Source organism: Bacillus rossius, chromosome 13, assembly GCF_032445375.1.
Source record: "Bacillus rossius redtenbacheri isolate Brsri chromosome 13, Brsri_v3, whole genome shotgun sequence".
NCBI lineage: Eukaryota > Metazoa > Arthropoda > Insecta > Phasmatodea > Bacillidae > Bacillus > Bacillus rossius.
In genome coordinates, this window is record NC_086340.1 from 22,926,866 (window position 1) to 22,939,588 (window position 12,723).

The 12,723-nt window shown below is 39.1% G+C and overlaps 1 protein-coding gene and 1 long non-coding RNA gene across 2 annotated transcripts in view; one reads left to right on the forward strand and one right to left on the reverse strand.

Moving 5' to 3' along the window:
- The window catches only part of LOC134538370 (activating transcription factor of chaperone), a 67,725-nt gene extending 62,953 nt beyond the window's left edge, over positions 1-4,772 (reverse strand). Inside the window, exon 1 of the mRNA XM_063379638.1 lies at positions 4,362-4,772. The gene's annotated coding sequence lies outside the window, so the exon portion shown is untranslated. The remainder of the gene's footprint in view (positions 1-4,361) is intronic.
- The window catches only part of LOC134538372 (uncharacterized), a 32,066-nt gene continuing 20,269 nt past the window's right edge, over positions 927-12,723 (forward strand). The window contains exon 1 of the long non-coding RNA XR_010076129.1: positions 927-1,044. This is a non-coding gene — a long non-coding RNA (uncharacterized LOC134538372). The remainder of the gene's footprint in view (positions 1,045-12,723) is intronic.

Genomic DNA, 12,723 nt, shown 5'->3' on the forward strand with positions numbered 1-12,723 from the left:
CAATGCTTGAACCATTTCTGATTATAACTAAGACTACAATCACAGTGTGACATGGAAGTTACTGTACAAGAATTTTTCCATCTAATGCCTGCAGCGATTAGTCAAAATCACGGGACATGCAATAAGGTCAAATGTGGTTTGTTAAATGCCATCTTGTCTTTTGTGTTTGCAACATGACAGAGTTACAAATTACAGGAGAAACCTAACACATTTTCTTAAACAAATTGAAACGTTTATATTTTTATACAGTAATGAGAGAAAGTGTGTTGTTTCATACATATGATATCTATAGTACATAATTCCAAAAATATTTTTGATTTCCTCGACTACTCCAGAGTACATGGAATTTCCTGACATTTCCAGGTTTTCCTTGACTGTAGCAACCACGCAAATCTCATCCATGCGAAGCCAGGGCGGGTCACTAGTATAGACATAGAGATTCAATTTTTAGAGAAAATTTCAACAAGATTTAAGTGGACTGTCTCCAACTTTATATTTTAATTTGCAACTAAATACTGAATTTCGGAATCAAAATCAAAATTCAGATTAGAAAATGACATTGTAATTTAAGTACCACGACTTTTACACTGTCACAGTTTTATTTAGGATTTTTTTTTTCGTGATCACGTTAACAGTCTTCAACAGTTTCGTTACTTTTTCTTGAACTGTAGACACACTGAAGACCAGATAAAATTTTTAAATAGGTATATATGATTATAATTATGGGATTAATTTTATAACGTAGATATATGAATTTCATTAATGACACTGGCACAAATTTATTACAATTATTTCTCTCTCATGGATGTGCTCCCCATACTGCTGCTGAGATAAGTGCAAACATTGCAACATTGTCAGCCACGCCTGATGCAATACCGACGCAGTTCCACTCATCGAACATGGCTCGCAGCTCAGTTGTGAGCAGCAGTGCTCGGCGGGCAGACGAGTCTGTTCCCAGGCTCCGGAGATGTGCTGTGATCGCGACCGAAGGAAAAGTTTTGCATGCTTACGTCGTGAAAATATATCACGACATTCATGAACCAGGTACCATAAACTTCTCTGGAGAGTGCTTAGTGCTTCTCTGTAGAAAAAAAAAAGTGTTGATAGGCCTAGTTTGAAGTACTAACTGTGACAACCTGCTGATATACCACAACAAAAAAATAACTTAATTATCTTAGATCAAAAAGTATTACAATCTTAATTATGTATTTAAAAATTTATACAAAATTGTTTATATTATTTTCAATTTTTTACTTTCTTGTAATACAGTTATCGGGCATTTTTGGGTTCTTGCCCATTCCGGATTACTTTATTTATTTAAATTTGTAACATGCCCACCAACAGTTTGGAAACTTTGTAGGTGGGCACGATATTCAAAACGGTACAAAGGCCAGTCTAGATACCCAACTGACACTAGCAGGCACTCCATACCTGAAGATAGTATAACACACACAACAAACACAAGGTAAAATACATTTAAAGACAAGAACAGACTAACTCGAACATTATTGAACATCAACTTAGCTTTGGGAACATAAAAGAAAATTAATATACAGTACGATATGCTGCTTTTCTGCAAAGTTAAAATAAAATTACGAAAATACCCATTTCCAACACTAGAGACATTCCTGTATTTACCCTGAAAATACAATTAATAATTCATGAGAAATCACACCTTTCAACTTACATTACAATACCTGTGCATGAACGGTGCTGGAGCCATTTATTGCTTACCCATACAGGTTTCTATGTTTATTGTGAAGAACTTTAGTCAACGGAAGTATTGTTTTATAATAAAAGTTGTAAATGTAATGGCGTATTGCAGTTGTAGAGAAATATTAATGTTTACATTTTCTGTTTGTTGATTGCTTGTCAAAAAGTCATTGAATTAAGTTTTTTTTTGACATTTCTTTTAAAGTAGTGTTTTGTATCACATAGTAATGAAAGATTCATAGTTTAAGTAAGCAACGTAAAAAATACTTTAAATATGCTGAACGATTGGTTAGGTCAGGATAGCCATATCTTAAATTGGTGATTCCTAAGCAACCATAAGAAATATTTTACATTACTTTTAATGTAGCTAACCTTACATAATCAACCATTCTCAATATTTTAATAACGTTTATTAAAACAAACATACAAACCAACATGGGTAAACAATTAATGGCAGCGGCAGTGGCAATGCACAGGTATTGAAATGTGAGATAAAAACTGCAACTTCTCAGAAACTAGTAGGAATTTATTAAGGCTGTTGTCAAGGTAAAAATACAGGAACATCTCTTAGTGTTGCAAAATTGTATTTTTGTCATTTTATTTATACTTTACGGAAAAGCCGTGATGTAACATATTTACCTAAATAAGTACACAATAAGCATTAAGTAGGTAATAAGAAATTTATTGGATATGTCGGATGAGTGTAGTAGTCACGAGAGAAGAGGAAAGTTGTGTTTATTTAAATTAAAATAGTATAACAGTACAGTGTACAGAGAGAATATCCAGTTGTGATTTTAGTAGCGTGACCAGGGAAGTGATAGTTCGAGTTTCACAATAACGAATCAAATAAAAAGAGGGATGGCAAATTGGTGATAATTTATCATTTACAAGATAAATAGTGACAGAAAATGATTATTGCCATACTGCTCAGAAAGGTAAGTAGTTTTCTACGAATTTTAAATGTTTGTGATGTGTAGTTTTATGTGAATTTCATTTGATATTTTAAGTGAGATGTGTTTTGTGTGTGTTTCATGCGTTTTGGTTAGGTGAATCATTAAAGTTATTAGGCAATGTAAAAATGGCTCATTTAATGCAATTGTTTAAGTGATAATCACAAAGCGAAAGGTTTGGTGAGTGTAGGTCAGCTAGTAAATTTTTTTCGCATATTTCATTTTAGTAAATTACAAGTGGAGGATATCGCAAAGGAGATTGAAATTCTACCACATCTAGTTTGTTTAGCAATAGCGATATTTCATTTGTGTAAAATAAGAATTTTTGCGATTAAAATTTTGTGATGATATGAAATAGAAAATACACAATTATTTGATAATAGGATTTAAATAATTACCATAACAAAAATTCTAGATAATAAATTGATTGGTATCGTAAAATAGAAAACAGTCCCACTCTGTCTATTCAATTTTGCAATACCAGTATTTAATTTTCTGAAAGTGATAAATTTCAAAATTATATTTTCTCGTAAAGCGGAATACAGTCCTACCCAGTCAATTTTTTTTTTTTTTTGCAATACAATATATTTAATTATTTTAAAGTGAGACAATATTCAAGTACAAAACATGTCAACCCGGTCCATTCTATTTCGGACAGCCTACCAATATTTAACTTAAAGTCAGAAGTTTCAAAATAATATTTTCTCAGTATCGTGAAGAGGAATACTCCCACCTGGTCTATTCTATTTTGCGATACAGGAAAATAATTTTTTTTAAGTGAGATGTTTTGAAATATTTTCTCAGTGTCATAAAGTGGAATACAGTTCCACCTGGTCTATTTTATTTTGTGATAACTATATTCAATTATTTTAAAGTGAGAAGATTGGAAATAATAATTTATCAGTATCATGAAATGGAATATCGTCTCACACAGTCTATTCTATTTTGCAATATTGTGGCATAGCAAATAGACTAGAGCGACGGGTATTAAGTCTAGTTTACGATACCGAAAATGCATAATAGTGAAAAAAAAAAATGAAATACTCGAAAAATAGCGTTTATTGTTCCCTGCCCATAAACCCCATTTTCCCGCGCTTGTCCTGAAAGAAACAAGGGGTGGTAATGACGTACGTAACGCCATTTAGGTTCCATCATTTATGTTAAGTAAGACAACTAGAATATTCCCACAATTCGCAAAAGGAAGTTGAAAGAGGAAGGGGAGGGGGGGGGGGGGGGGGGGGGGAGTTGCTGGCCACGAGTTTGTGCCCAATAGCAGAAGAGTTAAATCGAATTCTATGTTGTGTCTCAAGGAACTTTAAAACTAGACACGTCTAAAGTAGGTCACACGTTCCCACTACGAATTCCAACACGTTCTTTTACTTTAAAAATAAAAGTGGACGTCGCATTTGACAAAATATCAAACATTCACTATTTCTTGACACATAGTAAGAAAATCTCAAAAGTAGAACACGCAAAAAGATAAGTGAAGACAGGTTGAAAAACTACAAAGAATTTATTGCGTAATTCAGATTTATTTTTGAAAAATAACCCTCTAAGGGACTTTTATTACAGACACATGCAAAGAATAAAATTGCGCTACACCTACAACACTTTGACGCAGGTGTTTCGAGCACATCATAAATTCGTATGATCACGTGTTCCTACAAATCTATAATATTTAAATAAAAATGCACTTACCCCATGTTTAATAGTTGTTCTGTACACACTTTCGTGTGTGCGAGAGTCGTTACAACGACTAATGCCCCATTTTAATGCGGTTTAAAGCAAAATAACTTGGTGCGTAACTTTCTTCTTTCAATCATGGAAGCGGAATGAATCAGTCATAGAGACGAGCTTATATTCATTCTACGGGTTCAAACAATTTCAACATAAACAGGATAAATTATGCTATAAGAAACTATAAAATGTATAATAAAAGGTTAATTAAAAACTAAAGTATTAATTTTAATATTTTTTACAATAGATTACTATAAAATTTCTGGAACTATTTTCTTCTCAATAGTGTTGCATCATCATAAGGAATGTGTGCAAAAAGTCTATTCGGTTCGTGTGCAAACATGTTTGTTGGGTTCGTGTGCATTGAACTGTAAATTGATCGCGTTGAAAATATAAAGCGTCATTGAAAAATGTCAGTAAAAGCCATGACAAAGTATTAAAAATTATTACATTATACAATATTTGAAAACACATTGTTATACTATATTTAAATATTTTAAAAAATATATATTCATGCTATTTTAAAAGATGGAAGATTTGAATCTCAATAATTGATTCGCATATAAGATTAAATTCGCTCAAGACATTTAGAGAAAAATGTATTTTACTTGTCACTTCATAACCCAGGTCGGTATTCCAAGACAAAAAAAAAGTGTTAGATGTTGAATTTACTACACCTGTTCCCTTACCATATTTTGTACATGGTGATGATCATAAAAACAAATAATAGCAATTTTAAAAGTCCTTGAGAAAATTAAAATTAACAAATTTAATTCGTGCGATAGTCCTCCTATCTGTAGGCATTAGGCATAGCAAATGTTTCAATGGTTGCCAAATGTTTGCTGGAATGCATTTTAGATCAGTTTCTAGCCTCGTGCAGGGCACAGTTTATTAAAATGGTTGCATTTTCGTCATTGGCGTAGCTGTGTTCATAAAGTTGGGGGGGACAAATAATGATTTTGATGTCATGTAAACCCATTCCCCTCTTACTAAGACGGGGGGTCCTCCACCGGAAAATTTTGATTTTAAAAGTGCAAAATAGCACTTTTTAAGCAGTTTATGTATCTAACCATTGGATACATCGATGTTAAAATTATTATTGTTTCCTTAAGATAAAATTTGAGAGTGAAGAAATTACAAATAAAGTTGGGCAGAATAATATTATAAAATAAAAATATCACGGTCTAGAAAGTTGGGGGGGACAGTCCCCTCCACCCAAAAAGTTCAGGGGGACACGTCCCCCCTGTCCACCCCCCCCCCCCGCGCGGTTCCTATACCCCTGATTTTCGTTACCTAACAGAGATTGGGTTTGGACATGTTTGGAATATGGTCTGCGAGTTAGGTTACAGTTATACTACCACAAATGTGTACAGCTATGTCAATACTAGACCTTAGACTGGTATTCCAAATCACAAAAATAAGGGTTTAGGGGCGGTAATCCAAGACATTTGGATAAGGTAGTGAATATCCAATACCTTAATGGGAAATAACTGCAACCTAACTCACGAGCCGTATTTCAGAACATGTCCAAACTCAATCCCTGTTAGGTAACGAAAAAACGACCGTTTTAACCAACTATGCCCTACAATAGTCTACATACTGATTTCAATGCATTCTAGTAGAGGTTGGGCAACAATCGATTCATTTCTACGCCATATATCTTTCAGATTCCAACACTATCCCCGAATTAAAATGTGTAGTTTTAATTTTCTCATAACCATTAAAGTGTACAAAATGTATTCCATGATAGTTTCGCTATAATATAGTTTAATTTAGCTTACCAACACACTTGGTACATCCCCAATGATAAAAAAAAATAGTATAGGTACATATATGAGTTAATGGCACCTGATGCAGTTTAGCCAGCTGGACAAAATCAATGAAATAGTGAGCTCTGTGCATGTGCATAATTTGGGCAACATAACAGCAACCACACCAAAATTCGTTGCCTAAAAATAAGGGACTGGCAATGACCTATCATGCACCATGAATATGGTTAGGGTACAAGTGTAGCATATTCAACACCTGAACCCCCCTTTGTGCTTGTGCCATTGGGTATTACCTTTATTTATAGTCCTGGAAGCCGCTTATAGCCACACAAATGTTCGTTGCAAAATCCAGAGGGCACAAGGGAGAAACGGAATGTCCAAATGGTGTTCCTCAAGTACCTAAACCTTAGAGAACACTGTGGATCGTTAATATTAATAAAAAAAAATTAACAACTAGATAAAAAATACAACATGGGTGATTGTGCCATATTCCCTTGTTTATTTGTTAAAGTTAGAATTTTAAAAGAACTATTTCTGTAGTTGGTATTTTCTGAATTTCGAACATATTATAACTTTACAATGTCAATACATAATAATATTAGACAGATTCAATTTACTAATTCAGGGGCCCCTCTAGAAAAAAAACATAGACAGAGGTTAATAATAATTTTTGCGTAGTCTTTTGTCTTATAATAATACCTTCGTAAAATCAGTTCTGTTATTTTAACAATATTAAAAGTTCACCGAAGACTGGCCATGACGAGGGGGTCGGGAGAAATAAGAATGTACTGTACCACAAGCATGATCAGGACTTATTGCCGAAAATGTCGTTGAGATGCAATAGCTTCCCGGTCACCGGAGAAGGCTGGCGATTTTCAGGGGCTCCGCGAAGTTAGAGCCGAACTCCAAGAGGTTGGGAGGGTGGTACTCCGGAGATTTGGAACCCGGAACTTTGGAACTTGGGACTTTGCACCCTCTGCAACCAAGAAATAGGTCACAGAGTTTAGAAAATGTAAAAAATTACAAGGGAGGATACAAAAGGGGATGGTCCGAGGATTATAGAGTTTGGAGCTTTTGTTTACACTCACCATTCTGCTGAGGGTGAATTCCGAAGAAAACGGTCCACGGGATGGCACTCGCGGACGCGGGTCGCGTAAGCGAACATAACTAGATTACTACGGTGATGTAAACAATAATAAAAAAACCAACTAGCTAACTAGAAAAAGGAGACGGGACTACTCCCGAAACTCTGGTAATCACATGCCTAGACTTTGTTGGAGCTCTCCGACAGCAAAAGAAGAAAAACCGACGAAATGGCGGGAGCCAAGTCTCTAAGACGACCGTTCGCGACGAGAGCTCAAGAAAAACCCTCCTCAATTCCCTAAGTGGCACGAGGTAACATCGGCTAGCCCAGGGAAGCTGGGACTCGAGGGGAAGGGAAAATTAGCTGATTGGCCGAAGACGCCTTGGTGGGGGTCGCTCGAAGGGGCTAAAAGAAATTATAAAAAAAGGGGGGGGGGTAAGTTCTGTTGGTCGGGCGGTGCTGCTCTCTAGGTAGGTGACACGAGAAACTAAGGGTTAGCCGACAGCTCCGGGACGAGCGGGAAGCCTACTTACAGGCGTTCGGGGGTAATTTAGTTCAAAACAGTGCCACTAGATGGCACGGGTGAGTCGTTTGGCGCTAGCAAATGGCCCCGGGGCGGGGGTGGGGGCGTGTCCAGGAGAATGCCCGTTCAGAGTCCTCGGGCTGCTTCTGAGAAAACATGAAGGGGTGGGGGGGGATGGGGAAACTGCACTGTCTGTGAGAAACGACGGCCGTTCGCGACGAGACGTTGTGCTAACGTCGGGTGGGACATGAGTCGCGCATGACAAAAGGTGCTCATGTCATGCTGCTACTCGGATCTGAGCTCGTCGTGAGAGATTGTCGATGGCAGCAGTTCCTGTCACGAGAGGGGATCGAAATGACAGACGGGAGGCGTGTGGCTAGGCGAGGAAAATTTGAATCGCCCTGCTGAGTTTAGCAGGCGTCGGCGAGAATGCTGGGGGGGGGGGGGGGGGGGCTTAGGCTTGGGAACTTGGCAGGGCCACTGCTATAACAAACTTTAGGTGAGGGTGTACACTGAGGGGGGAAAAATTAAATTGAGTCGCAAATTTAATACGTAAAAATCAGATTAAAAAAAATTGAAAATTTTTGAAAATAGGGCCGAAAATCTAAATTGGCGGCACACACCTAAATACTAATTTTTGTGTCTTGGAATACTGGCCTAGGTATTTGATACCTTACCCTGTCGTCGTCCCTCCGAAGGCCATAAAGCCTGGCCTCCACCCGCCAGTATTAAACCCCGCTAACGGAACACAACCCTAGCCCAGGTCACGTGAGTCAAGCGAGCCGTCGATGTCGGTGAGTGTTTAAACAGATTACGCCCATATGCCAACACCACCAAACAGTTCTTATGTTTCATTAATTACTGTGAGTAATTAAGTGATTTTTAATTATCAAAACAACCCTTAAGAGTGAAAGTGTGTCGTAGGGGTGCAGCGGTTTTCCCCGTGGGAAACCGCAATTAATAAACGTTCGGAACATCCCTTGCGGCCTTCCGCCAATAATTAACCACAGCATAAATAAACCTAATTAACCTCCCTGTTTTCACCTGCAAATAGCCACTGGAGTAGTCAACAAGTGACAGACAGTCTCCAGCTTGACTTTCTATTTTCAAATATTATTAATTTCAGTTTTATTATGTATTATTATTATAGGCCTTCCGCCAACTAATTCAGACAGATGTCATTAAGTTACGAGGATTCTAGAAATAATAATGTCTAATTATAATTATAAATTTGGAATAACGGCAGATTAGAAAGTTCGGCACGTCATGACGCTTCCTCCCCTCCCAAGCCGGGACAAAGCGGCAGTAGAGTTTTACTCACGGGCCGAGGCGGACGTGTGATCCCACGGGGAGACTTCAACTTTTGTGCTCCTGATTCTTCATACTGGTAAATTTCATAATTCATTAAACCCTCTTTCTCCTCACCCCACGTGCCCCCGTGCCCTTTTCCGGTGCAGGGCTTAACCCGGCCGCGTTAATTTTTGCTCGTCGCGCAACAACGGTTCACGACGCAGTCACTTTACGGTCCGGGCCGACTCCCGCGATCAGAACTTAATATAATTCGTCGAGCAGATGCCTGCCGACTACAAACTTAAAGACTTGTCTCTTAATATTACCTTCGTGGGCCCGCGACTCACACAGGTGAGCCCGGGCACGAAGCTAGTTCCAGTTCATCACGGGAGTGGCCGTTAACCCACTCAAACTCTTCGACGACCCTCAAACCCATGTAGGGATCTTATTTGCAAGTGCCGCAACGTAACACGTAATTAATTATTCAGTGCGAGTGTGTGTAGTGTCAGTGTATTTGTCAAGTGTAATTGTGTAACTCGTGCCCATCCACACTTTGTGAGATGCGGGATTAAAAACCAGCACCTAAATAACGTTTTCTTTATTTCGTAGACGACCCCTGAACAGTTAGGAAACAGTCCTCTACACTGTTTAGGGCCAGTGAGTATTAAAAGCAGGAACTCCCTTCCACCATCAACAGCCGCCGATCCTAGTGGAACACACAGGGGCAAAAACCCACGACCACCTCGGTTAATCCTCGAATTAACCTGGCGCCCGCAGGAGATTTCCTATAGAGCCACTGAGAACCACTAGGACCGCCCCGGGTCTCGATCACGAGACCGCGGGTGATGGCAACCCGAATGTCTGGAATACCATCCTTAAATGTACAAATAACAAATATGATAATACTACCCCAAACCTCGCTGGTATGTATGTATCATTCTCCTGTTTATTTAATAAACATGAAAATGATCAAGCCCACAAGGCCCAAGTGGCAAGCAAAACAATGTGTCATAAAAAACAAACAAATTGTTGATGATGAACTCGTGACTTCAACACTCTGTGAGGGCCTTCTCCAGTCGCACATGACACAAACCAACTCACACAGGGCACTCCACACCCCCATCAGAGTGCATCATAGTTTCTCCCTCAACCCACCCCCCTGAGGGCAACTATAGGTAGTCAAGAAAGCTGATCAAGCTCTACCTAATTGATGCAAAGGCTTACCCAAGACTCAAAAGAGAGCTGGATCACCACATGATGCTCGCTTGAAGCACATATGACAATGGTAATAATACAATTTGAATGCAGACCAGTCACAGAGAATCACACTAATATTCAGGTCATCAAAATGCTAAGCTATGATCACAGCCTGCTCCTCCAGCCCAACAAAATCCCTGAGAAACAAATACTTCGAGGATTTCTCGCCAAAACCGACCCAAATTTCCTCTAGGAGGAAAATACAGTCTTACTGTGGATGTCAGTGTCAAAATTTTTCTTCATCTGCAGCAAGCAGACAATAAAATTTGGTGAACAAGCTGGTGCTTTTGCTACCTCATGGCACTGACCTAATACCGTACTATGCGCAGCAGTAATTTGTGGGAATGAGAGTTTTTCAGGATTCTAGAGACTGTCGAAAGCCCCCCCCCCCCCCCTAAAAATTATTTCTCTAGTTGCCAGCGATTTACACTTGCAGCAGTCAGGTGCAATGCTTTACTGTGCTGTCGCTACTGTAGCCGGCCTCACCTGACTTATTCAATATGCACAACCAGGGACAATCACATCCAGGTAATATCCCATCATATCCCACCATATTTCACCATATCCCACCATATCCCACCATATCCCACTATATCTCACCATATCGCACCATATCCTACCATAGCCACCTATATCCCATCACTGCACGAGCTATCGTGGTTGTTGCAAATATAAGAAATCATAATGGTCACGCTTTTCTGCTGACAATAAAAAAAAGAGAGACAATCATGCCAGCACTTGAAAGCGAACATTCAGTCTTAACAAATCCAGGGCCCACACACTTGGCAGGGCACTTCCCACAGCCAACACCACCACTGAGGAACACCTTTGTGCTTCCGTGGACACACCACCATGCACAGACCTAGGCTCATAAATACAGCAGGTTAAACTGCCTGTATGTGGACAAGCATGGCAAATGGTCTGACCTCCAGGCACTTCCTTGAAATGTGGGGGCAGATGCCATGCCAGAACACCCAGAAGAATACAAAAAATGCGCGAAACAGTTAAAATAAGCAGGCCACAGGCTAATCAAACTCTGTGGCTCCGACAACCATATCCAGAACCCGGCTGGCTATCACCTTCCCCAACTACCCCCTTCCAAAATAAAAAAAAAAACTGCACCTCGCAGCTGTGACAACCCAAAGCTCACTACCTGCTTGACCAACCAGGACACGAAACCTCCGGTTTGCCAGAGAGCCCAACATACCCACACCACTGCCGAGGGCACATTCGTCCTCAAGGCAACACAAACACTAACTCTTAGCTGCCTCAGGCTGGCAATCAATGCCAAATCAATTGCTGCAAATATCCTGGACATTCTTACAATACTGGAATCACTGTGAAACATAATTATATGAAATACGAACATAAAACTGGAAGAAAAATATACATGACTGTCGGCTTTGTCCTTAACTGGTCATGTCAGAGGACTGTGTAACACACACATTGTTATTCTGGAATGTGTGCAAACTAAGTAATAAAAGAGTCAAACTAAAATTTATTTACAAACAAATAACATTAAATTGCTGAAGTGAACGAAACACATATCCAACAATTTCACAGTTCCAGGATTTTCCATGTTAGAAAGGACGGAGATGCAAACATAAGTATGTAGAGGGGTGTAATGCTCTATCAGTACACCTCTCCCCAAATACCTGAATTTAAAAGTAGTTGGAACATAAATACAGGTCAGCAACGAACTAGATTACTCCATTTTATGCTTTTCTAGGGTGCAATTAAGCGCACAATGACCTAAACCTACCATATAATACGTGTCATCCCCCATGGATTGTGTTTAAAATGAAAATACTGGTTCGCATTCGGCAGGAAAAATGTCTGGAGGGAGGGATTGCTAGACTAGCTCTAGGTGTCTAACCATGTTGTAATTATGGGTCATCAAACCCAGCTTGGTCCACTAGGTCCGTGGCTCATTTTTATACAATAATTTAGCTGTTACACTGTTGCACTCCGAAATCAGAGATAATGTTAGTATGGAAAGACTCGTTTTAATACAAAAGTACATTTTATTACAAGAGTACCCTTTATGCTCACATTAAATATGATATGTTAAAAGTGGACTACACAACTGCTAACTATGCTTTTACAGTACTATCATCTACAGTTTTGGTTTCAAAACCCGTGGTGGGCCTAGTGATGCTATTGGTGCTGGATTGTTGAAAGAATGCCAGGCTAGCTCTGAATCTAACCAATTGCTGTTGAAAGGACATGGATGTCATACCTCGTATAGTAGTAAAAAGCCCGGTCCCCACCTCGCCAGTACCAATTCCCGCTGGTGGGATGCACTCCTCGCCCATTCTACACATGTCAAGAGCGCTACTTCGCCAATATATACTAATATTATAAAGCTAAAGAGTTTGTTTGTTTGTTTGAACGCGCTAA